Raw genomic sequence first — 27,258 nt, 5'->3', positions numbered from 1 at the left:
AGGCTGGGTGGTATTTCCTGCAGCACTGAAGGCATCAGAGAGACGTGGAGGAGGGTGTGGGAGCAAGTGTGCCCAGAATGGGAAGTCAGGACACAAAGCTGACCACGTCCACGGGAGACGGAAACCCCATACATTACAGTTAAACTGCTTCTCCCACTGCTGACACGGAGGGCTGCCTAACATGTCAAGATGTAGAGACGAGGCTTCTTCGGTGGCGGCCAGGTATTTTCAGTAGGTTTCACCTTCCACCTCTTTCATATTTTTATTGATCAAAACACTCAGTACTGGGGGATAGCTTCCTAATTCTACTTAATTTCGTATTATGATTTCGACCCAAGGAAGGCAAAGAACCTTGATACCCTTGCCCCTGACAACAGTAAGTTCTTGCAAGATACTTGACTTGGGAGCTTCCTGGTGGCTCAGTGGGTTAAGGATCTGGCATTGTCACCACCATGGCTCAGGTCACTGCTGTGGCACAGTTTCAACCCCTGGCCTGGGACCTTCCACAGGCCACGCTCGCCACCAAAAAAGTTAAAAAAGATACTTGATTGGCTCCCTTGGCTCCTCACTGAGCCTGGCCCTCCCCTGTCTTCCCTTCTCGCCGCTCCAATCTCCTCCTCTTTCACTCTCCTTTGACTTTGTCAGCAACACTTGTCTTGACTGGAGCAACTGTAACCAAGCAGGACCCTGTGACACCCGCTATGTCCTCCCCCTGCCTGCCTTTCTATCTGGAAAAACTTCGGTCAAAGAATCAATGCAATCAAAGGGAAAAAATACAGAAAAACAGGAAAACAGTCAAGCAAGACAGAATAATGATAGTTTAGCCATTCGACAAGGTCAAGGACCTTTAGTTAGTTCTTCTATAAGGACTGTAGGCAATATTCAGAGCCATGTCCTTGGAGCTGTTTGGCAGGTGCTAAGCCCCCACCAGGTGGAGGAAGCCAACAGTATGTCACCCATAAGCACGTCGACCCCAGACTGGGTCGATGACACTGACTCCTAATTACCTCATCATCAACCAATCAGGAAAATGTCCATGAGCTGATCACGCCCTGCGCCTTGAAGACTCTAGGACGCCTCACTACCCCTCCAAGGAGGGAGGGTTACAGTCCTTGAGGCACTAGCCTGCTGTGTTCCCCTCTCTGCCTGGCAATTAGAGCTATGTTTACTGTTTCCTCCAACTCTGCCCCCGAGTTTCTATTGGGTATCAGTGTACAGAGGCAGCCGAGATTTCAGCAATACAACCCCAGTCGACTCCACGTTCCCTTTCCACGTCTGACCAAGCTGGTGTCTGAGCTGCTTCTACGCCCATCTCCCCACTGGACTCCTTGCCCCAATCCTTTGTCCTTGGCTCACTGGGAAATCAGCACACATCCTGCAGCTCAGCCCTGGGCCCCACCCCGGGGGCACAGGGGTGGCCCAGGCCCTCTCTGCACTCTTGGATCTGAGATCTGGTCGCTTGAATGCGGAGTTTGTGTTTGAATGTCAGTGCAGAGCTGTTTACATGTCTGCAGGCCCAAGGGGGCTTATTTGCACAGTGCTCTGACCTAAGCAGTGCTGGTTACAGGCCCCAGGGGCCCCCAGAGGGTTTCCTAGGCCTCCCCAGCCAGGGTGCAATTAGGGAGGCGCGGAGAACCGCAGTTGCCCAAGTCAGATTTCAGCTTCCAAAAACAAGCCTTCTGACTTGCTACCTAGCCTTTCCCCTTGTTTATGTCAGCAGGTTCTGGAGTCTGAGATTTCCCCGTGGGGCCAAAGCCTTGGCTACAGCACTGTATTTGTCATGTGTTTGGGTGTGAGGCAGGTTCTGAGCCACCCTCTCAGACCACATCTCTGAGCTCCCGCTGGGGGCCAGGTAAGAAGAGAGGCAAACAGGCACCACAATGTCTGGGGCTCCCCAGATGCTGCTTTCCTTAACCCAATGGTTCTATAGCTTTGGGGATGCCCCAAGGGTGCACAAAGAAAGCTGAGCTCCTTTTCTATGTAAGGGGATTCTGGAAGCCCTAACAACTAGGGACATGGCTGAGCACAGGGGTTATTCTTTTGCAAATGTTGCAGTAAGGAATGATGGTTCAGTTTTTGCTTTTATGTTGGTGGAACAGGTCCGCTTCATGCTCTCAAAGTCTGGCTGGTATGAAAGGGCAAAGTGCCTGGCACAGACCATTGATCTGGGTTCCTGGGGCTGGGAGTGGTGGGGAGTAATGTTCACAAGCATTAAATACACAATATTCAAATTTTCTTCATCAACAGGTGCTGGTGCCAGCAGGGTGGTGGAGATGAGGGGGGTGGGGTTGGCGGTGGAGGAAGAAGAGGAGGAGGAGGAGGAAAGTGGCCGGGGGCAGAGGGAAGAACCTCTTTCTGTCATTCTTGCTTGTGAGATCTTGGCTTGAAAGTTAGCTCAAATGGCATTCCCTTCCACTAGATGCTCCATTAAGTCTGATTTTACCAGCATTCAAAAACATCACGTCTTTGTGGACAGTGGCTGGGATCTGAAGTGAGACAAAGACAGTCATTTCTCACAGGGCTTCCCGGTATCAAGGTTGCTTGGAGAGAGTTTGATCCCTCCAGGGTCATTCCTCTGTCGCTCACCTTGTCGCCTTAAGGTTCATGAAGAACCACCGAGGAGGATACCGTGCTTTGTACCCAATACCTGCTCGAGAAGAAGCCTGGACTTTGGAATCATGTAGATGAGAGTTCAAATTCCAGGCTTTCATCACCTAGGCGTTTATACTCCTTAAGCCTGACTTTCCTCATCCATGAAATGGGAATAATAACACCTTGCCTGACGGGGCTGTGCAGATTAAAGGAGACAGAGCCTTTAAAGACAACCTGGTAGGTGCCAAGGGGGAGAGGGTTGGGGGGAGAGGAGGAGTGGGAGTTTGGGATCAGCAGATGCAGACAAGTATATAGAGAATGGATAAACAACAAGGTCCTATTGTCCCGCATAGGGAGCTAGAGTCAATATCCCGTGATAAGCCATAGTGGAAAAGAATACAAAAAAAAATTATCTGTATGTACAACTGAATCACTTTGCTGTACAGCAGAAATTAACACTGTATATCAACTATACTTCAATAAAATACTTTTTTTTCCTTTTCTGGCCACACAGGGCCTATGGAAGTTCCCAGGCCAGGGATCAAATCTGAGCCAGAGCTTTGAATGACCCTGCAGCTGCAGCAACACTGGATCCTTAACCCACTGCCCTACAGTGAGAACTCGGAGAAAATTTTTTAAAAATTAAAAATGAGACAGGGCCTAACACCTAGTGAGTTTCTTTGATGTTCCCATCATTTCCAGGAAGGGGTCCAAGGCAAGATAGAGACGCTCGAGGCATTGTCTGCTAACTTCCTGCTTCTCCTCATTCTAGCTCTTAGCCAGAACCAGTAGGCGCTTCCTGTCCCAAACCTTTTTCCTGAGCCATATTTTCATTTATTAAGACTCATCTCGATGCCTGTGACTTAGGATAACAAAGCTTCAGACATCAAAACAACAGTTTGAAAAAAAGAAAACTGAAGCACTCAATTGGTTGTTTTTTCAAATGCTGCCCAACTGTTTTTTTCCACTGGATGGACTGATATTTTGGTTGACTTAGCCATGTGAAATGATTCTCTAACAGTTTTTTTACACCGTCGGATGTTTTCCTTGGTGTCTGGCCCAAGTTCTTTTTGCTTATGTCATTCCATTACTCCTACTTATGCCGTCTGGTACCTGCATAAAACATCTAGATTCCACCACTTGAATTTGTTCCTTTCAAATATTTATGAACCATAGTCCTGACTTCATATGGTCAATTCTATACATATTTAATTTTCTTGATAAACAAGTTCCAGTTTCCTTAAATCATTTATTTCCTCTTCTGAAATCTTTCCAAAGTTGCTTTTGCCTTACGATGAGGAGATGCCGCTAAGTGGATTGTTATCAAGCGGACTCTAAAAAGTAGTCGTTTGGGAATGTGGGGGTATCTTCAAGGTGCAGATTCCCTGACCTCATTGTCAGCGATTCTGATTGATGGTTCTGGGATCTGGGGCCCTGGCATGTGTGTTTCAACCCACACCTACCCTTACACCGTCTCCAGGTAATGTTAGTGTGGGCCCCCTATAGGCCACAGGTGGAAGCACAGTGTCGCATCATAGTACAGTAACGTGACATAGAAGCCATTAGGCACTGCCTGCCTGACTTCTATAAAATGATAACAAAAACTGCCGGATGGAAAAAAAAAATTATACTGAGAAATTTGCAAACTGAAAATTGAAAAAACTGACATGAACTTAAAGGAAAATTCAAGCAGCCATAATAACAAAAAAAATCATGGAAAACTCTTCATAAAAATTTAATAAATAAAATTAATATGTTTAGAGATCCCCAGGTGGCATGGGAAGATTTTGTAAAAAAAAAAAAAAAAAAGTCGTTAGGTTCCTGCTTTCTGATTTGCAACCCCATTCAGACCTATCTTCCTGCAATGACACCAAGATCACCTTGATTGGTGTTTGAGTGTTTCCCAAACCCAGCATTTAAATGTACACATCATCATGGTTTACAACTGCAGCTGGCGAAGCATATCCATTAGAGGCAGATTTTACCCATTCAATTTCTAGAAGATTCTCCCATTTCCCTGCTCTTCAGGTTCTGGGTTGACGGGCAAGTGATCATGGAGGGTGGATTTCATGGCCATGCTCATGTTCCTAGAAATCTAGCCATTTGCCTCCTGTCTGATTACATTCGTCTCTCTTTTTTTTTGTACAGCTGTGAATCCAGTGAATAACCCAATTCTTTATATTTGTAGAGCACAATGTGGTTTGCAAAATACCTTCACTCCTATGATTTATTTGATCTTCCCAACCGCTCTGGTGTGGTAAGCAGGCCAGGCATTACTGTTCCCATTTGACAGATGAAGAAATGCTCAGAGAGAATAAGTAACTTGTCCAGGGATTTATAAAAAGTAAACAGAGGACCCAGAACAAAAATGATGGATTCTTTCGTGACCTCTACCTTAAGGCCATACTTTCCCAGACTCTTGTGTTATCAAATCAGTACTCTTTGAACTTTGCTGATTAATAAATAATTGCTTCATTAAGGTATCTGCTACTCAACATAGCTGTTTGGAATGGGCAGGAAATATTAACTAAAGTTTTGTTTTTGCTTTTTTTTTTTTTTTTTTTTTTCGCTGTGGCATATGGAAGTTCCCAGGCTTGGGATCAAATCGGAGCTACAGCTGTGTCCTATACCACGGCTACAGCAACACAGGATCCAAGCCATGTCTTGGACCTACACCACAGCTCACGGCAATGCCGGATCCTTAACCCACTGAGAGAGGCCAGGGATCGAACCCACAACCTCATGGTTCCTAGTCAGATTCGTTTCCACTGCATCATGATGGGAACTACCAACTAAAGTATTTTTGCCACTTAATCATTGCATTGATGTTGTCCACCATTGTATAATAGTTCTTAATTCCTAGAAGTTTTACTTTGAAAGTTAAAAGACAGTGGCAATTCATCCCATTGTAAAGAACATATGAGTTTCCATTGTGGCTCAGCAGTAAGGAACCTGACTAATATCCATGAGGACGCAGGTTTGATCCCTGGCCTCACTCAGTGGGTTAAGGATCTGACTGTGATCCTTACGTGAGGATCTTGCTGTGAGCTGTGGTGTAGGTCGCAAACACAGCTCCGATTCAGCCTCTAGCCTGGGAACTTCCATATGCTGCAGGTGTAGCCCTAAAAAGCAATAAATAAACAAATAAATAAATAATCAATAAATAATCCAACTATTACACCTCAAGGGTTGAGTCTATATAGATCCAACTGGCAGGAGAGCGAAGAAAAAAAGGAGCTCCCAGTTCTTGAGAGAGGCCTAGGCCATGTGTCTAGTTTTTCCAACCTATATAATAGATCATAATTAATGAGGCATATTTATTGGGCATGGCTTTATCCAAATAGATAATAGTAAAAGAATATAAAAGGTATGTAAAGTAGATAACCAACAAGGATCTACCATATAGCACAGGGAACTATACGCAATATTTTATAATAACCTATTAGGGAAAAGAATCTGAAAGAGGACACACATGTGTATGTATACATATACATAAAACTGAATCCCTGTCCTGTGCACCACGACGCTGTAAATCAATTCTACTTCAACACAAAATAATAAAGAGCCAACAAAACCCCAAAAGGGGCTCCAAAGGGAGAAAAGAATATACAAGGACTATGAGAGCATCCGGGTGCTGAGTAACTTGTAAGTCCTTGAACTTGCTGCTCGCACAACCATGGATTCATTCATTCATTCATGGAATAAACATCTTACTGAAACTTACTGTGAATCACACCTCGGCCTGGGCAACCCGCACCCTGGGGCTGCTGGCTCTCCGGGAGTCTGTGCTATCTCCCCACCCCCACTCCCACCCCGGCTCCCCTCCCCTCCCCCAGCCTTGCTTGACCACAGAAGAGGCTCTGTAACACCTGTGAAATCCTGTTGTCAGGGCAGGAAAGGACAGGGTCCTTGGCGGAATCATCAAGCCAGCTCCCCTCCCCCATGGAGAAAGGCCCCAAATCCCCTATGGATCTCTTTACTATCTCCCTCCCTCAAAAGTGTCCCTTGGACCGTGGAAAGAGACTGTAGGACAAGAATTTGAGTCCCCTGGCCTGGCTGACTGCAGGGCTCAGGTGGTCCCACCCCTCCTGGCTTCCCACCCACCACGTGCCAGGCCTTCACTTAAAGCCACCACCTCTGATGATGGCCATACCCACACCCCTGCCTGCACTGCTGTGTGACAGAGAAACTGGTGACATGGGCAGATGACATCAAACGCATAACCAACCAAGGACAAAACAGAGGTTTAAACCTAAGTTTTTTGACCCTCAGTCCTACATTTATTCCATTATTCTATGAACTCCACCCCCTTTACTGCTCTCCCCAGGCACCCTCACATCCGCCCCATGAAAAGTCACTTGGGTCCCTGATCAGTGAGCATGGGTGGGCCCATGGGGATGTTTTAAATTGCAAACTTTTAGGCTTCACAATTTCAGGATACTTTCAGGTCCTCATAGACACATGTAACCACTCAAAGAAAAAATTCTTTCTCACTTTTCCCCTCTAGCCTGAATGTATTCACCAACTTTTCCCCAGCTCCTCTGCAGAACCTGGTACGAATTCCCAATTGCAACACTGCCGGAGGACGAAACGCACGGCTGCTCTCGCTCCGACCCACCGCTGTGAGCTTTAAAAACACAGACACAACCCCAGCGAGTATATGCGTGTGGCTATGTCTCAGCTGAACAGCCTCAGCAGCCAGAGGCCTTTCTTTTCCACGCCAGCGTGTGGGCTTTGTGGTCCCTGGGCTCGTGGAAGGCCAGCGCCCTGGAGGGAGGCCAGGGCTCTCCGTACCTTTGCTGATAGGCTGAGGTCCACGCCATGAGGATGGCACATCTCCAAACCCAACCAAGAGAGCCACCAGGGCTACAGTAACAGGAAGCAGTAAATTATAGAAGATATTTGTCATCTAACCAACGTGAGGCGTGCTTTTTCTGGGAAACTGAAGCACAGAATGCTTGAGTACCTAACGGGCTTTGAGGCCCCAGTAAAGTGGATGGGGTGGGTGCCAGAAGCGAATAATTGTTGTGACCACAAGCCACGTTAATCCATGCCTGAGATCCCCCCTGAGGAGGGCTCTGGCAGCCCTAAAGCCATTTAGCTTTGGGAGGCCCTGGGGAAGGCCTACCCCCGGTGCCCTCCAGGTGGCATCAGTTACAACATGACTTTTTGTCACACACTGATACAGGTGCTTCACTCATGTCATCTTGGCTACCCCTATTTTAAAGATGGAGAAACAGACTCAGAGAAGTTACCATCATGCATCTGTTAAGAGAGAGGGTAAAATCCAAACAAAGTTATTGTTTTTCTTTTTAGGGCCTCACCTGTGGCATACAGAAGTTCCCAGACTAGGGGTCGAATCAGATCTGCAGTTGCTGGCCTGCGCCACAGCCACAGCCACACCAGTTCCCAGCCTCATCTACCACCACTACAGCTTGTAGCAACACCGGATCCTTAACCCACTGAGCGAGGCCAGGGCTTGAACCTGCATCCTCATGGATACTGGTTGGGTGCTTAACCCACTGAGCCACAAGAGGAACTCCCAAACTCAGTTTTGTCTGACACCAAAGCACGTGCTCTTAACTACCCCCCTCTGCTGGTATCAGGGTCCCAGGGCCCCAGTTACACCAAGCATCTCTAGCTAGAAGTCGGCTTTCCTTCATTCACTCAATATGCAACACTATTTAGTGAGCACCTACATTGTGCTAGGACTTTGGCTAAGTGTTCAGGCTTCACAGATGAAAGAGACAGGGATCGTACCTTCCTGGAACTTGTAATGGGTGAGTGCCAGGTCTGCACTTAAGGTTGGGCAGGTTGGGCAGGTTGGGCCCTGTGCAAAGGCTCTTGGCCAAGGGGGACAAGTGGGTGCTGAAACCCATCTGGCATTCCACTACATGCCCACAGAGCAGCAGGCTCCAGAAGAAGCATTTGTCTAAAAAAAAATTTTTTGGCCATGCCCATGGCTTGTGGAAGTTCCTGGGCCAGGGATCGAACCTGAGCCACAGCTGTGACCTGAGCCACAGCAGTGACAAGACTGATCCTTAACTGCTAGGCCACCAGGGAACTCCCCAGGGGAAGCAATTTTTAAATATTTTCCTAAGACGTAATATGGGCCATCTGGTAGTGCCTACCTTCCCTATAATTTCGAGTTCCTGTCACTTTAAAAGAGCCCCGTGACAAACTTCGGAGCCCAGGGAACATGAATCTGCACCAGGGCAGCTTCTAGACAATAAGGAGATCAATAGCTAATCCAAAGAAAGTGTAGCCTGATCCACTTGACCCCACGGATTGAAGCCCACACCCATTTTCAGAGAATCCTGGCTAATCAGCCAGGATTTGAACAAATTCCCCCCAGAAAAATACCTGGATGAGAAAACTTCCAGTGAGTCCCCAAGATAGTACCCCCTCTCTGCAGAGGGATGAGCCCTCGCTTGGCCATGGACCTGCAGGCCTTGTGTCCACAACTGTCAGGCCCAGGGGAGCTATAAGGAAGGCTTCCTGAGATATTTGTTGCAGGGAACCAGCAAGAAGAAAGGTCGAGGTGACACCAAGTCCAAAGCCCAAGAAGAGGAGGAGAATATCCCTCTTAGCAGAAAGAGAGGCTAAGGATGAGGTCCTTGTGCGTGCCAACTTCTAAGCTACAATCACATAAGGGCTTATATTTAAGGAGACTTCATCTATGAGATACTGCGTGCAATTCTTACAAAAACCCTACTAGGATTCCCTTTTGATAGGTGAGGACCTGCTGCCCAGAGAACTCGGTGGCCAAGGTCGAGAGGCTGGGGAGGAGCAGAGCCAGAAAGTGGCAAATGTGGGTCCACTTGACTCAGAAGACATGTGACGGACTTGTGTCCCATCTTGGAAGGAGATGTCCCCAGCCCCCAGATAAAGATAAGAGAAGTCAGATAAAGGAAAGGAGGGCACGAAGCAGGGAGGCAGATGGAGAGAAGGGGAAGAAGAAGGCAGCGAAGGGAGCAGAGGCCGGGCCCTGATAACCTCTCACAGACGATAAAGAAAGACGTTACTACTACTGCTTATAAATGGACATGACTGGGTGCCACGTTTAGGGCAGAAAATGTCCCATCCAGAAAACACCTCTTTTTTTTTTTTTTTTCAGAAAAGACTGTTGTGTTCTTGTCCAGCCCCTCCTTTTACGGCCAAGGGAACAGACGCCCTAAGCTGACGTGTGTCTCCCCTAAGATTCCTCAGGCTGTTCTAGGTGCAGAACTGTGGCCAGGCCCCGGGTCTCTGGCTCTCAGGTCTGATCATTTCCATCCCTCCTGCTTGGCTAAGATCAGCATCGGCCGTAACCACGATGCTATAAACAGCAGTGGTCCCCCACTGTCCAGTTCCTAAGCACCTGCCACCCTGGCACCCCTCTTCATTGTGTAGCTTGAAGAGAACACCGCTCTGATCATGTGAGCTTCAGAGGAATGGAAAATTCCAGGTCGGTGAACAACCCTCCCTCCAGGCATCCTTCTCCATCGGCCCTGCCTTCAGAGACTCCCAGGCCCTTATGTCCCACCAGCAGTTAATATTTCACTTTGGTGAGACTTTAGGGAACAAAGGACACAGAGCTGGCCTTGAGGGGCCAAAGGTAGGCAGCCAATGGCACCTGATGTGACTCATAAATAAGAACAAATGTACTTTGGATGAGAACCCGGCTCGGCCTCCCGCGGAACAGCTGGGGAGGCTATTTGTAGGAAAGTGTGCTATTTGCGTCTGCCTGGCATTTGAATTATGCTCCCCTAACTGCGCTGCCTTCCCCGCAGATGTGAGTCACGAGCCCCATTCACGAGCAGGGAGTGGCCGGGGCGAAGGAGATTTGGCTCCCCCGGGCAGCTCAGGGTACACACAGCCAGGAGGGGCATTTCCAGGATGTCACCTGCCTGCAGAGGGACCAGCCCCATTCCTCTCCACGCAGGAGCCTCTGTGTGTCCTTGGACCCTCCCTGATTGCCAGGCTTCTGGGCAAACACAGACTATCCACAGCAGTGCCCCCCACCCCCCACCCGGGGAGGCCAAGCCCTCCTAGGTGGCTCAGGCTGTGATCTAACAGTGATCTAACAGCTTGGGCTCCCCAAGAGGGAGAGCCGATCGGAGCCACCTTGAAAGGGCAGTTCCCAGGTGAGCCCCCCGTGCCACCTGCTCCTTGGCCACCACATTACAAGCTCATGTGCTGTAAACTAAAGCACTAAGCTCCTGGGTAAGGTTGTCTGTGAGCTGAAGGGCGGGTGATTCTTCCCCAGGCTCAGCTCCAGCCATCCTGGGAGACAGCACCCACCCTTCCTTCCTTCTGTACGGTTAAGCATAAGTCCAGCTAGTCCTGAGGCAAGAATATGCCACAAGGAGAGTCCAAGGTCACCCCAGGAGGTCCAGCCCAGGCCTGGGCATTCCTCATTCAAAGAGCGCTGAAAGGATGCTCCCCAGGCCTGGGTGCAGAGTCAGCTCTGCTCAAAGTGACCCCTGATAGTTCACAACCATCTGAGGCCCCAGAGGAAACCTCCAGCTCAGCCCCAAAAACGAAGTGGCATTTAAGTCCATCAGACCCCACGTGTTAGGAACAGGCTAGATCCCCCTTCCTATTGGCCTCCTCTTACCTACACTGTGTGACTCTCTTTGCTCTCACAGAGCTGGGGGCCCCAAGGGCTCCGCACACTACGCTGCAGGGGCTGCATTCGGGGGGGGCTGTGCACACCTTGCCTCTCATCCAGGGGTATCTGGAGCTCATCCAGCCATCAGCTTCTCCAGGGAACGTGCTGTGCCTTTGGCTCCATAGCCCCATACGGCGGCTCACCACTGGCACACACGCCAGACCTTCAGACATACTTAGCACTTGACCACACAGCTGCAGCTCTTCGACTTGGCTCCTGGCAGGCGGGGACCTCTTATCTCTGCATTTCTATACAACCTAGTGTCAGCTCTGACACGGGGTAGGTACGTGCTCACTGCTGCTCGTTTGACTTGCTCAGTTTGAGGAAATAACTCTGTAAATGGTTCAACATTGACGTAATGGACACAGACAAGACCAAGTGATGCATTTGAAATTTATACCAATGGACATACAATGGCAGATGCTGTGGATTCATGCACTGATGAAAACTCCACCTTCAAGAAGCTGGTAACCTATTTAGAAATTATACTTTTCCAGCAGTCCCGCTCCTTAGCAAACTGGAGAAAACTCTAATTCAAAAGGACATATTTGCCTCAATGTTCTTTGCAGCACTATTTACAAAGGCCAAGATTTGGAGGTAACCTAAGTGTCCATCAAAAGATGAATGGATAAGATGTGGTATATACCACCGTGTATACACATGTATACACACACACAAAATAGAATATTACTCAGCCGTAAAACAGAATGACATAATACCATTTGCAGTAACACGGATAAACCTAGAGATTATGACACTAAGTGAAGCAGGTCCAGCCAAGAAAGACAAATATCATGTCATATCACTTATATGTGGAATCTAAAAGAGGGATACAAATGAATTTATTTACAAAACAGAAACAGACCCACAGATTTAGAAAGCAAACTGATGGCTACCAAATGGGAAAGTGGGGGAGCGGGGAGGAGAATTAGCAGTTTGAGATTAGCAGATACAAACTATATAAAATAGATAAACAGCAAGGTCCGACTGTGTAGCACAGGGAACTATAGTCAATATCTTAAACTATAATGGAAAATTATCTGAAAGTTTCATATGTATAAATAAACATATATATCTGAGAGATATATATAGTTATATATATAACTAAATCACTTGGCTCTATAGCAGAAACTAACACAACAATATAAATCAACTATACTTCGATTTAAAAAAAAAATTTTTTTTTAGGGAGTTCCTATCATGGTGCAGTGGAAATGAATCCGACTAGGAACCATGAGGTTGTGGGTTTGATTCCTGGCCTCGCTCAGTGGGTTAAGGATCTGGTGTTGCCGTGATCTGCAGTGTAGTTCGCAGACACAGCTCAGATCTGGCGTTGCTGTGGCTGTGGTGTAGGCCGGCAGCTAGAGCTCTGCTTAGACCCCTAGCTTGGGAACCTCCATGTGCCTCGGGTGCGGCCTTAAAAAGACAAAATAATAATAATAATATAAATTTTTTTGAAAGTTTTAATTTTTTAATTAGACTTTTTATGATCCTTCATGAACAAAGATGACCCTTATGGAGAAAACATGGCATTTAGGCTGTTTTCCCAGGAAAAGGGCGTATCTTCCTGAGAAATCATTCCTTCATTCCCACATCCTCCCCTGCGTCAGGCTGGGTACTGAAATTAAACAGGCAGAGGTGGGCCCTGGGCCTGGACGGCTCAGAGACCAGTGGCGCCAAAGCTGTGTTCACAACGAAGGCAATGGCCTGGGATGGGTGCTGCTGAGAAGGATGGCCTGGGCTCTGGAGTGAGGAGGGAGCAAGTGAATTCCTCCTGGGCTCAGGAAGGGAAGACGAAGCTTGAGAAGGTCCCCAGAGGAGGGGCCGTTTGAAGGCTGGACGGGTCCAGACGGACAAGTGTTCCAGGCCTCAGGGTATCCCCAAAGGCATGACAACCCGGCAGTGCTCTGAAAATGGAACTGTCTGCCCTGCTCCTGCTGCGGGTGACGGCTTGATGACAGCCCAAGGTCAGGTGACACCTTTGGCCAGGAAATGGGGGCCTTTGCTTCTCCCAAATTAGTCCGTTTGTCTCAAGGCCTCTTCCTGTCTGAAAACCGCTGCCTGGATCCACTTCCGCTAACAGTCCCAGTGGTTAGAGTTGGGGGAACAGGCTTTCTGGCCCACAAGGCAGACCTCGTAGCTGAAAAGCCAGACCCAAGCATGACAAGGGACAGCCTCGGGCCCCTGGCAGGAGGCCATGCCCGACCACACCTGAGCTCTGACCAGCTAAGGTAGGACAGACCCGTGCTACTCCTTTCCCTCCCCCCACGTGACTAAGAACCTTCTAACAAAAGCTGTACAAATGCCAAAGTTTAACCTTATTAAAATCACACCATTCTGGTTTTGGCCACCCAATGGGATTTTACAACTCAAGCCTCTACAACCGGAGTCCTTGAACACCCAAGGTCTGCCCGAGTCCTTGATGGGTGACTAATGCCTTCACGGACTGGAGCCCACCCATGTCCCACCCTCCCCTTGCCAACCCCACACCCGGGCTCACGTGCCCTTCCAGAATGGCCTCCTGGTGTGTGACAAGTGGAAAGTGAGAAATTTCCACTCTCCTGGACCCTGGGAAGAATGTACGAGTGTACCCTGCAGTGCCCATCAGCTAACGTGCTATTTTCCTCTGGATTAATGGAGCACAGGGCCCTTCTTAGCTGCATTGTATAACGATTACTATGTCAAATCAGTATCGCAGGAGAGAGGAACAGGCAAGTGATGTGGGCGTGAGTTCAGGAGCCGGGAGAGAAAAGGTGGAGAGAGAAGAGGCAAAACGGGAAAAGGAAAAGAGAAGGGAAGGGAAGGGCCGGGAGAAAGGGGGCAGGTCGCTGGCGGGTCTTTCACACAGACCTGAGCACCTTTAGGGGGCTCCTCCCACCCTGGGCCCCACTGGTGCAAGTTGGGTTGAGTCAGTTCCGAAGGAGAGGTCTCCCGGGACTGGTTTTCAGGAGAAGGTTCTGCTTATGTTGTGTTATAGGGCATCTTGGGCCCATGAAGACTGGAGGATGGGTATGAGCTTTCTCCCCAGAAAAAAACGGGCACAATGGAAGTTACACGATTAGTGCCCAGGGGCTCCCTAAACCCCTAACCTCCCTAAAAGACCCAAACAAAATAGCCCTGCCTCTAACCTGTGTTCCTTCCGAGGAGCCAGTGTCATGACTGCTTCCCTTCCACGGTAGCTCCAGCCACGTTCCCCTCCCCTCCCCAGAGGAGGAGGCTGGGTTTGGAGAAGCAGTCCAGGGTCTGGGGTCTCAAGGCAGCTGCAAGGATGCTGGGTCAGGGCTGCTCTTGGCCTCTATCTCTGTCTCCAAATCCAGACGTTCCAGGTTTCCCAGGACGAGGAGCCAAAGGCTGGGAACCAAGGTCTGGATGTGGGGAGGGGGAAATGGAGGGGAAAGGGCACCTGCCACCTCCTGGGCAGGTTCAACCCTGTTCCTGCCTGTCTGTGCCTAGAGAGTCCCCTGACGCCCTCGGCTCCTCCAGCACCCCACCCAGCCTGCCCTTTCCGCCTCACCTGCCCCACTGTGCCCAGAACACAAAATTCTGTCCCAGAGTGTGGGAGGTAGACCATGGGTGTCGTCGTCTGGGGGGTGGGGGGCAGTCAGAGGCGGACGTGAGGAGGAAAAAGAAAGGACTGGTGGATTTCTCCCTTTCCAAACTGGCTCCCACTTCTGTCAAAGAGCTGCGGTGACAGGGAACACGGCAGGAGCTAGCTTAGAAGGGAAACAGTGGTAGACTCTGGCTCCTTGAAAAGAATAAAGGCTGCTTAAACCCAAGGGACCAGCCCACCCCCTGGGATCCCAAAAGTGGCTGCTCCATAGACGGACAGGGCACACCAGTTCCCCTGGGCATCATCTCACGGCTCCATAAAGGGTCCGCGAGGAGCTGGCACCAGCATCTCCTCCCTGCCTGCATCTTTCCAGGGATTCTTCACGTGCCCTACGCTGAGTGCCAGCCGCTGTGGAAGTCAGGATCCTCTATCCCTAGAGATGAAGGGAGTCCTTCCTCTGGCACCAATAAAGGCTCTCAGCACCCCCTCAAAACTTTGGAGATTTGAAGATTCCCCTCCCTTAGGAAGCAGAGTTGCTGTGCACTCTGCCTTAGGATGTGGCTTACCTGGCTAACTCCACGTTACACACCTAGCATTTCTTCTGGCTGAAAAGAACTCAAACTCCTGCCCTCTGTTCTTTAAGGTGAACGATGACGCTTATTAATAACCACCACCAAGACCTAAGAGTCCCTCTGGCATCCCCGGGGTTAATTCAGGCGCCAGCAAATCCAAATGTTGGCCGGGAGACGGGCGTCAGCAGGATTTCACCTGCATGGTCAATTTTTACCTAGAATGGGGCTATGCCTGCATTAATTTGTCACCAGTGGAATATAAATGTGCGCCTGCCGAGAATGATTGATTTTGACGAGGAGCAGTGGGTTATTCATAAAATTGGAAACCAAAACCCTGGAAGTCTGTATTTCTCAGCACCGATAGCTCCTTCCTAGCCAGGTGACAGGAGAAGAGCTGCTACCTGCCACACCGAAAGTGTCCTTACGTCCATCCCTCCTGAGAAGGTGACCCCTCTGCATCCTCCCCCATAAAAGCTGCAATTTCACCCTCCCACAGTGGGTCCTAGGACCACCCCATCTGAGCCAGATCCCACCTGCTGTTCTGATCCAGGCAGAGGGGGCAGCCTGAGTGAAGACGGAGACAGGACAGAGCGTGGCATTTCTAGGGACTGGCGGATGGCCAAGGTGACCGGGACCCTGAGGGCTGGGGAAAGCAGCACAAGGTAAGGTTGGAGAGTCAACAAAGACCCATCTGTGCAGAGCTTGGAGCCCACGGTGAGAGGTTTGCCCTTTATCCCAAAGTCCAGAGCAGGGAAGAAGAATCTGCAAGGTTCTTAACGCTGCTTTAAGCAAAGCTTTCTGGGCAGGTTAGTGTTTGCTGAGCCCGACCTGCTGAGCTAGGCACTTAGAGTAGAAGTGAACCATCTAAAGGATTTGACAGTGATGAAGCAGATAAGCCACATCGCCATAAAGAATGCCCATGGTCCTGCCTAGAGTGAGGGGACAGGCCGGGGCTTCCAGGGAACCCCGGGCTCCCTGGGGCAGCTGTCACCCCCAGGTCTAGGGTGAAAAAGCCTCTGCCTGCCTCACCCCTCCCCTGGCCTGCCAGCTTCACCAGCCCTTCCACCTTCCGCAGAAGCGGCACCACCCTCCCCTGGAACACTGAGTTCCCTGTTGTGGACTCTGGGAGGGCCCTGGACCAGGTGCGATATGTGCTGCATTGGGGGTGGGGGAGGGGAAACTGGGATGGAGGGTCAAAAACGGAGAGAAAGAGGGGGAAAGAAGGGACTTTCTGGAGCTTCCCCCTCAAGCATGCCAGCCTTTTCCTCTGATAAAAAGCAAAAGGAGCAGGGGGGGGTTTTTGTTTTGGTTTGGTTTTGCTTTTTAGGACCACATCTGCGGCATATGGAGGCTCCCAGGCCAGGGGTCCAATCAGAGCTACAGCTGCTGGCCTACACCACAGCCACAGCAACGTGGGATCCTTAACCCGCTGAGCAAGGCCAGGGACCGAACCTGCAACCTCATGGTTCCTAGTCGGATTCGTTTCCTCCGTGCCACGATGGGAACTCCAGGGGCAGGTTTTAAAAATGAAATGAAATCAAATTCTGTCTGTTGGATTTGGTCAGTCCTCGGGATCCCACTTGACTGCCCTGCTCCTTCGGGACCATTGTGCAGCAGCAACCAAATAGGAAGCACCCACTGTGTGCTAGGTAGGCATCCTGCAAGGACTGGGCCTGGGAGCTAAGGTGGCCCACAGTCCTATTTGGGGGACTGGGGGTTTCCCAGGACACGAGACTTTCAGTACTAAACCCAGGACAGGCCCAGGCAAACTGGGACAGCTGGTCACCCTAGTAGGAGCTGACCATCCAGTAAAGTCAAGAGGCTAAGTCACAGCACAGCGTGGCTCGTGGCCAGTGGCACCTAGGAGTAGAGTCCCTCTTAGAATCGGAAACACCTTCTCAGCACTCAGCCCCCTTTCTGAAAAGACCCCAGTGCCTATTTCTTTCTTTTATTTGTCTCTTTTTAGGGCACCACCCACAGCATATGGAGGTTCCTAGGTTAGGGGTCAAATCAGAGCTGTAGCTGCTGGCCTACACCACAGCTCATGGCAACGCCGGATCCTTAAGCCACTGCGTGAGGACAGGATCGAACCTGTGTCCTCAAGGATACTAGTCAGCTTCACTTCCACTGAGCCAGGATAGGAACTCCCCGGTAGGTGTCTGTTTCCATGATGCCACCCCAGGCCAAGCCTAAGCCATCAGGATGGACAGGCAGTGGTGCTGAGACTGGGCTCTCTCTGTCATTTGCTAAGGTTGCTCTCACTATATCAAGCTGCAGGAGGCTGTCCACTGACTCCGTAGGCCAAGGTCAGCTAAGGACAGGGGATCAGTTTGCCCTTGTGGGCCTTTCTCTTGGTGACACCGCCTCTGGCTCAGAACAAAGGCTCCTCATTTTGTTTGGGCGCTGAGGGTTGAACGAGAGTGTGCTGCCACCTGCTGGCCACAGAGGCTATTTTGAGGTGGTGAACTAAAGCCTCAGAGAGTTGGTAATATATGAGCCCAGGGGTTGCTGAGCACAGGGCACAGCAAGGTCTCCCAGAGCACCCAGGGCCAGACCTCTAGGGAGAAGCATCCGAGGACCCCCTCAAAGAGCACTGGAAGCCCCCCCCCAGGGGCCGCCCTCTCTCAGTCGGGCCCTGGATGCCGAGAATTCCCAGCTAACATGAGCACTCTTTTAGCTACAATACAATCCTCTGGGCCCCAGGGGTGTGCTGGAAAGAGCTGCACAGAAGTCAATGATTAAATATTCAGGAATTTTACATGCTGCCATAACAGCTTGAAATTGATCACGCTGGGAGCATTTACACCATGGAAATTGGCAAATGCTACACATTAGAGCTCTCCCCATCCTACCAGCCCCAGTGGATTTGTCAGCATGTCCCTGCAAAGCTCCCACCACATTTCAAATATTGTCACCTGGGAGAGAGAAAGTATCAGCCTGTTAGCTGGGGTCTTCTCAGATAAATCACCAAGGATGGAATCAGTGTCAGAGAGAAGAGGTATATTCTGAAAGGAGGGAGCTTGTAGGGAACACTTTTTTTTAAACTAAGAACAACTATTTAATAGCTGATGGCCCTGGCATCAGAAACGCCTGGATTCAAGTGACAGCTCTTCTGCTTGCTAACTATAGGACAGTAAGCAAATGGCTTCACCTCTAACTCCCAGTTTCTCTCTCTCAAGTGGGGGTAATATTAGCTTCTACCTCAAATGGTAGTTGTGAGATGACGTGGTTAAACGCTTAGCACATGGCCAGGCACACGGTGCTCAATGCATGTGCAACGTTATCAGTTATTGATTAGAATCACAACTCACGACTGACCCTGCCATCACCCTACTAAAACCAGTTTCACCTCTAGGTGTCCTCCACAGAGTTAGGGGGTGGGAATTGGTCCCTCCATCCTCCCCAAGAGCTAAATTTTGACCTCCCCCCCCCCACCTTTTTTAGGGCCACACCCATGGCATATGGAAGTTTCCAGGCTACCAGCCTACGAAACAGCCACAGCCATGCCCGATCCAAGCTGCATCTGTGACCTACGCCCCAGCCTGCAGGAATGCCGTATCCTTAACCCACTGAGGGAGGCCAGGGATTAAACCCGCATCCTCATGGACTCTATGTTGGATTCTTAACCTGCTGAACCACAATGGGAATGCCCTAGCAGCTAAATGTTGACATCAGCCTGACTTTTGGCTATTCATCTGTACTTGTTCCCTACAGTTATAGGGCAAGGTGTCCCCTGGAACAGAGACACAAGGTGATAAGGGAGCACCTGAATGGAAAAGCATTAAAGACACAAACAGTGGACACCGGCCAAGGGGCAGAAGATCTGTAAATGGATTTCTAGCTCGTGTCTAAGTTCAGAAAGGGCAGGATTCAAATCTAAGTTCAAAGGGCAGGACTGAGCTGCAGAGCGGGCTACGGCTCCAAGGAAGAGGTGCACCTGGGGACTGGGCATGAATTCGAAGAGCTCACGCAATGGCCCATCTGAATTGGGCTCCATCTGAATTGACAAATGTGGGTCCCCCTTCCACAAAAGGGTCTGTGTGAGGGAATGGAGTGGGGCTGGTAAGGATGGCTGGCCTCTCTCCCTTTTCTGTTTGTTTTAAGGATCAAAGTGTGAGGAGCCATGAAAATCAAAGCTTGGGGGGGGCAGGGTTAAAAGGTAACTAAATTACCTAGATAAACCTTTCCTCTTTCAGTTGAGGAACCTCAGCCCCAGAGCAACAAGGAGGCTTTTGCCCAGGGTCTCATGACCAGGGTGTCGTGGCACTTAGGCTGGCCCAGTTCCCTGCCCGTTATTTTTCTGCTCTACCACAGAAGCTGTCCAGATAAAGACCATCAATTCCCAAGGCCACATCAAGTTTTGGAAAATATAAGGTCATAGCGGCTGCATGGAGAGCTGCGTGTTTATTTTTATCCTGGCCATCATAAAATTATTGTATGCTTCTGCAACCAAAGAAGAAAAACATGCTGTCAATTTCCAAAGTTTAAATTATAGGAGTTCCCATTGTGGCACAAGGGAAACTCATCCGACTAGGAACCAGGAGGTTGAGGGTTCAATCCCTGGCCTCACTCGGTGGGTTAAGGATGCAGCGTTGCCAGGAGCTGTGGTGTAGGTTGCAGATGTGGCTCAGATCCTGCGTGGATGTGGCTGTGGCTGTGGCTGTGGTGCAGGCCAGCAGGTGTAGCTCCCATTCGACCCCTAGCCTGGGAACCTCCATATACTGCAGGTGTGGCCCTAAAAAGCAAAAAAAAAACCAAAAAAACAAAAATTTAATTCTATACATCTTTCTATCCATTATTTAGATTTTCCCCTCCTCTGTCCACTGTCATACATTTTCCTTGGGAAAAAAATCAAAATGGCTTATCCTTAAAAACTACTATATATAAAATAAATAACCAGTAAAGACCTACCATATTGCACAGTGAACAACTTTCAGTATCCGGTTAATAAAACATAGTGGGAAAAGCATGTGGAAAAGAATGTGTGTGTGTAACTGAATCACCAGAAACTCACACAACGTTGTCAAGCCACTCTACTCCAGTTTGAAAAGAAAAAGAATTTTAATGGCTTTTCCAATTTCTGTTGGGGCTGAGAAGTCTCGTTAGGGTCACCCATTCTCACGCCAGATGGTAACTGGCTAGATTTTCTTGCAGTAGATAAGACTTGGGGCCACAGGCTATTGAAAGGCCTTTTGTTTGTGGACTCCAAGGGGGCCCGCTCAGTTTATCTCATTCATGGTGTGACCCTACTTTTCTGAGTCGCCACGTTGAGGCCTGGGGCAAAACATGACGGAAGGGACTGGGCTCGCCTTCATTCCGACCCGCTTTCACCTCCCTGAGCTGGTGAAGGTTATGACTGCAGCCCAATTCCCGAGTGACTCACTCCAGGAAAAGGACATGTGACAAGGACCTGGCTCTCATGGGACTGCTTGCCAGCAGGGCCGAGACAGGGATGGCATTGTTCGGGGAAGCTTCAGGAAGTCAAACATCCGGAGACGAGCGTGCATGGTCCACTCACCCCACAGGCTGGCAGAGAATGTATTTTTCCCCCGCTGATCAATCTGTGTATTTACCCCTGCAAGGGCATTTAGAGGACTTCTGGAATGTTTGCCTCCTCCAGTCTCAAATGCGGCGCGTTCTCAGTGGGCCTGGAAAGCAAGGGACCCGCATTCCTAGAGCCCTGCTACGCGCTGGGTGCCTGACCTGTTGTCACGTTCGGCTCCATCCCCCCAGCAGCCCTTTGGGATAAGCAGCACCACTGCTCCCCTTTTACAGATGAGGAAATGTAGGCGCACAGATGTTGAGGCGTTTGGCCAGGCCCCGCCAGCCCCTAAATGGCAGACCCAAGAGTCAAACCTGGGTCTCGGTTGACATTGAAGGGTACTGCCAATGCCAGAAAAGGGGGTCCTTCCCTGCGGGTGCCCAGCCTTCTGATAAAATAAATGTTCACCTCTTGAGGTGTGGGAAAGCCATTCGGGCTTATATGTGATTTAACGTGAATTTTTTTGTGGCCTCTCAAACATACAAGGACACGGTGACCAGACGTAAAGAATGTTGGGATTTTTTTTTGTTTTTTTTTTAGGGCCACACCTGTGGCATATGGACACTCCCAGACTAGGGGTCAAATCAGAGCTACAGGTGCGGGCCTATGCCACAGCCACAGCAACAAGGGATCTGAGCCACATCCACAACCTACACCACAGCTCACCGCAACACTGGATCCTTAACCCACTGAGCGAGGCCAGGGATTGAACCTGCAACCTCATGGTTCCTAGTCGGATCCGTTAACCACTGCGCCATGATGGGAACTCCTCTTCTATGCTTATTGATTATTGGTTATTTTTGTCAACATTTCCTCTGAGACGAGTGGAAGCAGCCACGGACTGGATGCTTCTGGAAGCTGAGTCTCTCCACCGCCTTCCAAACACAGCTTTGTTCTGACCGCTTTCTCTCCATCTGTTTAAGACCCCTGCAGAGGCCACTTTCCCCCAAAGATTTCCCGAGCAGGCAGTTCCAAGCGGCTTCTCCCCCTTTCTCTCTTGCCCTCTAACCCGCTCAGCCTGTGCTCAGCCCTCACCTAGAAATAGTGCAGCTCTTCAAACTTTGCACATACATGTGTCAACTCACAGTGATACTCAACTCCTCAAGGGTATGGACAACCGCCTCGGGGGCAGCCCTGAGCCGCTCAGAAACAAAAAACACGGAGTCGTTGCTCATAAACACGTACTGGTTAATTTTCAATTTCCTTTAAGTAGAGAAACACAGAAAACTCAGACAGGTGGTTGCTCTCTCTGGCTCTTTAGCCAAGATGCACCTTTGCACCACAGTTCTAGACCTTTCCCCAACTTCCCTGGGGGTCGGGGGGTGTCTCAGAGGAGACTGCCATTGCCCGGCAGGAAATCCACGCCATCTGCCAAGCCTGGGTGGGGCCCGGGGTGATGGGGGCACCTGTATACTGTGTCCTGGGGGCTGGGTGGCATGGGCCCAGCTTTCCCGCAGCCTGGCTTGCCCCTTAGTCTGGGTGCTGGCGTCCTGCCCCTTCCCAGGCACTCCGCCACGACAGCCTTACCACACTGGCCTCCAATAACACCTCAGATCTCCTCCAGTGACACATCTGCGGGCACAAACCCCAGATCTCATCCTCTTCCCTGCTGGGATTCTGCGTGTTTTCTTTCCCCTTAACTTGCTGTCTTTCCCCTCTGAGCAGGGCATTTACCTCCAACCCTGTGAGAATGATGAGGTCTGAGCACAGCTGTCCATGGCATGTCCACTCCCACCTCTCCCCCTCCTGCCCCCAGGTCTTGGGTCGCATGGGGTCAGCCCCACCTCTCCACGCAGCTTGCTTTCCTCCCCTCCTGCGTTGCCCCACACGGGTCCTTCCAGCTGTTCCCTGGCGCATGGAGAGAACACGGCAGCCTCCTCCGCGGGCACCCATCCCCAGGCCTTTGTGGGCCCCATCCACACGTGGCCAGCCCTGCTTCTGGGTCTGAGCATGCGCCCGCCTGTCTCCCCCCATGCCACCCCCGCGCACCCCCCGCAAAGGCGCCACCACCTCTTACCTTGACTGCCGATACCCGGCCCTGTGATCCCCACATAGAAGGTGGCTGATCAGCGTTCACTGGAGGCAGAGACAAGTGGCTAATGATTACAGTCTTGGTTCTGTTCTAGGAAAGCACTCGATGCAGCAGATGAATCTCACATTCACGGTTCAGGCCCTGCCAGGAGGTCCCTGCACTGGACAGGACTTGGAAGCGGGGACTAAGGCAGGCCCTGCATCTGGAGGGCATTAAGTCCACAAGATGAGGACTCAGAGAGGGCGGAGACTTGCCCAAGGTCACACAGTGTGAGCTGCAGGTCAGACTGGACCAAAGTCTCTGATGCCATGACAAAGGCAGGGCCTCCGTCATGCCTTCGGAGTAATGATACACTTGCTTTGCTCCTAAAATACCTTGTAATTCAGACTTCATTTTCTCCCAGTGATGTCTAAGGAGTGAGGTTTGTTCCCAGGCTACTAGCCCCAGCTTGCACCGATGACTCCTCCGGGCAGGAATGTATGCATGCAGGCAGGCAGGGGCGCTGGGGTGCTGTCAGGTCCTGCTCGTTTCACGACCACAGCAGCGCAGCTCTCCCAGCAAAAGCATGAAGGATGGTGCAAGATTGAGACGACGCACTCAGGCGTTCCTCCCGCCTCCCAGACCCGACATTGCTCATCCACCAGGCCCGGCCGTCATCCTTAATCTGCAGCCTGAGAGAGGCCTTGCGGGCCCTCCCCGCTGGCATCGTTCTTGTTGAACCTATTAGGCTGTTGTTGTCTGCAGCAAACGGCTGATGCCTCATGGAAGATTTAGCATTTGCTCGGCCCCCCTTCCATTGATCTTGTAGTTTGTACGTTTTCTCTTTTTTTAATAAGCAGGGGCACTTACTGGAAAACTAGATCTCAGTCACACAGTGGTTTTCATATGTTCCTTCTGTTCATAACCCACCTGGAGTCAGAATCCTGTCTCTGCGACAGAACAATTGGTTGCTATGGAAATGACTGTACCACCTGGGCTGCGGGCTCCGCAGAGAAGCAGAGGAGCAGCGGCGCTGCACGCGGGAGGGTCGGGGAGGGAGGCGGGTTGCAGACTCCCGGTGCGATCTCTTAAACTAGAGTCCGATTTCTCGAGCCCAACCCCTCTGCTCCTTCTTCTCCTGAACCTCTGCGTGTGGCTTCACGTCCCCACACCCCGGCCCCCACCACCAATCACTCCACCCGAGCATGGAATTTTCCCTACCTTCTCTTGCCTGCCTCCAAGTCCAGGTGAGGGCCGCCTGCTCACTCGGTGGTTAACCACACCTGGCCAACCCCATCTCTAATCTAAACATCCCAACGCCAGTGACTTTGCCCTTAATTTATTTGAATGGAAACACTTGCTTGGTGTCTCATTATGCTCTTTTTCCCCTTCTCAGGCTCCTCTGCTTTCTCTTCCCAACAGAATCTGGCCCCATGAGAGCACACCTGGGCCCGTGGGGCACCTCCCCCAGGTGGGGCTCTGCTGACCAGTCTGCTCCCTGACCCCCAGAGAGAGGACAGATCCCGCCCCACGCCCACCCCTCGCCTGTCCCAGTCAAACTACTTGATCTTACTTCTTGAGGACAAATACGCCTGGAGCGATAGGCAAACTGGACAGCTCTGGATATCACTGTGAACAGTTGACAACTGAATGAGAGGGGGGAAAAAAAAATCAAGCTTTTGTTGCCTCAAATACCCTCAGATGAGGAAGAATGAAAAAAGCAGCGCTTTGTTATTTAGAAGTATTTTATTTTCGTGGTTGTTAAAGCAGTTGCCTGTTTCGGGGTTTTCTTTAGCCTCATTTGCCTGTCCCCTGGACAAACCCAGGGGAACATTTATCCCCCAGGGCCCGTGATCCCCTCAGGTTAATGTGCCCAGAGACCCCCTTGTCCATACTCACGAGAAGGGCTACGCCGGACCGCCTGGCCTGATGACAGCGCCTCGTGCCTGGGAGGATGCTGAGAGCGCCCCAGGGAAGGTTAACTCACCAGCAGGAGGTGTGGGTGTGCCATCTTCCCTCCATCAGCTGGGCACTATCCCTTTACCCAGAGCCTGGTGTGCGGGGTGGGAGCTCCCCTCTGCTGCGTGTGTGGCTGTCTGGCACACAGAACTGGGCTGGGCCACAGAGCGAAGGAGGCAGTGCTGGCTCCAGGGCCCCAACCTCCTTTTGCTGGAGCCTGCCCTCCAGTCCCCTGAGGTGGGAGTAAACTGGAGAAGTATCCCACTTGGATGAGACCGGGGCACAAGGCAGGGTGCCCCCAGCTACGATCAGCCTTGGAGCGGGACCCTCACCTCCCAACACCATCCTGAAGAACTCCTGGGCTGCAGGCAGGGGCTGCTCAGGGAGGCCCAGCGGCAAGAGTGCAGCTCCCCCAGCCCTCAGCCCAGGGCTGAGGGGCCCTATGCCCGGAAGCAGGGGTTCTGGTGCCCAGGGGTTCTGGGCAGGGGTGGGCACGTACCCAGCTGGAAGAGGTCCTGGATGTACGAAGGGCCTGCCTCTTCCCCACCCTTTGAGCTGTTGTCATTTGGGGGGGTGTCCCCTGACGCCTGAGGAGGTGCTGGTGGGGAGTCCACACCATGCAAACCCCCAAACACACACCAAACCTGGATCCCCCTGGCAGGAGGGCTGTGGAGGAGCTGGCTTGGGTCCATGGTGGCTGGGAGAAGGGCCTCAGCGGGGACACTCCCTTGCTCCAGCCCTGTCACCCCAGTGCCCTGTTGGAAGGTCGTCCTTGCCTTTCCCGGAGTGGCTGTGGGTGAATCCGGGAGAAGCCCTCTTATGCATCCTGCCCCTCCCACTCCTGGCTGAACTCTGCAGCCCCAGCTTGAAGCAAGACCCCCATTCCCTGTGAAATGAGGGTTTGGATAATGGACGCTGAGGTCCTTTCTGGAAAAGAGCAGCGGATGTGCCACAGCGACATCCCCCACGGGAGAAAAGACCCTCCGCAGTCCTGACTGCTTACATCCCAAGGAGTTTACCCAGGAGTCAAGGGCCCTCTTCCAAACTAACCCACTGCATGGAGGAGAGGCCAGAATTCACCTGAACCCAGGGCTCCTTCTGAGTCAGCTGTTCTGGAGACAGAACCACGGGCCGGCCTTAGAATAAGCCCAGGGGTCCTCACCCCTCACAGAGCACAACGGGGACCCCGAGACAGCCAGCGTCCAAATGTGCCTTCAGCATCTGGGTGAGATGCTCCCGCCTATTCCAAAGAAATCATGTCAACGAGTTCGTCCCAGGAGAGAGGAAAAACCAGCTCAAAAACCAGAGCCACAGAAATACCCAGGCACTGAGGAGCCCTGACAGCTGGTAGCTGTGGTCTCCCACTGACAGCCTCGTCTGAAATAACAGAGGAGCCGGTCCAGGCCTCCCATTTGCAAAATGCATCCCTTCGGCTTCGGCAGCTCTGACCCCAGAGTCAGACACCACTCCAGACGGCGCCTTCACAGCACATCCAGAAGGGAAGGAAGAAGGGCAGGCCGGGCCAGAGCAGTGGAAAGGGGGCCACGCAGCCAGGAGAGGAAAAGACTGGGCCCCCACGGGGCGCCCGGGTTGGGTCTGGCTGGCCTTGGACGTAACTACATTATGAGAAAGATTGAAAGGCTAATAGGGAAGCAGCCGACACTGAAAGAGAACAATTAAGCAGGTGAAGGGGCTTAATATGAGATGAATGGCTGCTAAAGGATAAAGTTCACAGCTTCCAGGAAAGAAGTCTGACTCAGAGAAATCTTTTTTGTTGATAGCTCTTGGTCTAGTTGTGTTGACACATTTTTTTTTTCCTTTCTGGTAATTGAGAGAAAAATGACCCTTCATTCTCAGATGAGTCATGCTGCCCCCCCTTCTCTCTCTGTTTGGAAGTGTCTGCTTTGCTCCAGGTTCTGGAATGAATTTTAGGGTCCCCCCTGTTCAGCATGCCGTACCCCACCTGAAAGCATCCCCCTCAGTGAGATGTGTGGTGCCCTACAAGAATATCTTCTCCAGGAGTTTCTGCTGCAGTGCAATGGGATCCGCAGCTTCTCTAAAGCGCTGGATGCAGGTTCGATCCCCGGCCAGGCACAGTGGGTTAAATTGTGGCATAGGTCGCAAATGTAGCTCAAATCTGATCCCTGGCCTGGGAACTCCAAATGCTATGGGGCAGCCAGAAAAGGGGGAAATTTTTTTTTTTTCTTCAGTATGGCTTGTATTCGGGGGATATTTGAGACCACTAAGTGGTTTCATAGATCAGTAGCTCAGCCCAGGAGTGATGTGCTGAGATAAGATAATAGACTTAACCCAAGTCTGGGTAGAAGCGAGGAGACCGAAGGAGGGGGTTTCCAACCCAGCAGCAACTCAGTTCCCCAC

General features: G+C 51.0%; 2 long non-coding RNA genes across 3 annotated transcripts in view; one reads left to right on the top strand and one right to left on the bottom strand.

Annotated features, from left to right (window-relative positions):
* Window positions 1-15,511, bottom strand: part of LOC125129797 (uncharacterized) — a 67,406-nt gene extending 51,895 nt beyond the window's left edge. For both annotated transcript variants that reach the window (XR_007135553.1, XR_007135552.1), the window contains exon 1: window positions 15,362-15,511. This is a non-coding gene — a long non-coding RNA (uncharacterized LOC125129797). The remainder of the gene's footprint in view (window positions 1-15,361) is intronic.
* On the top strand, window positions 13,220-26,994 carry LOC125129798 (uncharacterized). Its single transcript, XR_007135554.1, has 3 exons — window positions 13,220-13,476; window positions 15,918-16,029; window positions 24,343-26,994. It is a non-coding gene; the product is annotated as an uncharacterized LOC125129798 (long non-coding RNA).
* Window positions 26,995-27,258: the final 264 nt, after the last annotated feature.

Source organism: Phacochoerus africanus, chromosome 6 (assembly GCF_016906955.1).
Source record: "Phacochoerus africanus isolate WHEZ1 chromosome 6, ROS_Pafr_v1, whole genome shotgun sequence".
NCBI lineage: Eukaryota > Metazoa > Chordata > Mammalia > Artiodactyla > Suidae > Phacochoerus > Phacochoerus africanus.
Note: the sequence above shows the minus strand (reverse complement) of the source record. Positions and strands in the feature narration are given on the sequence as shown.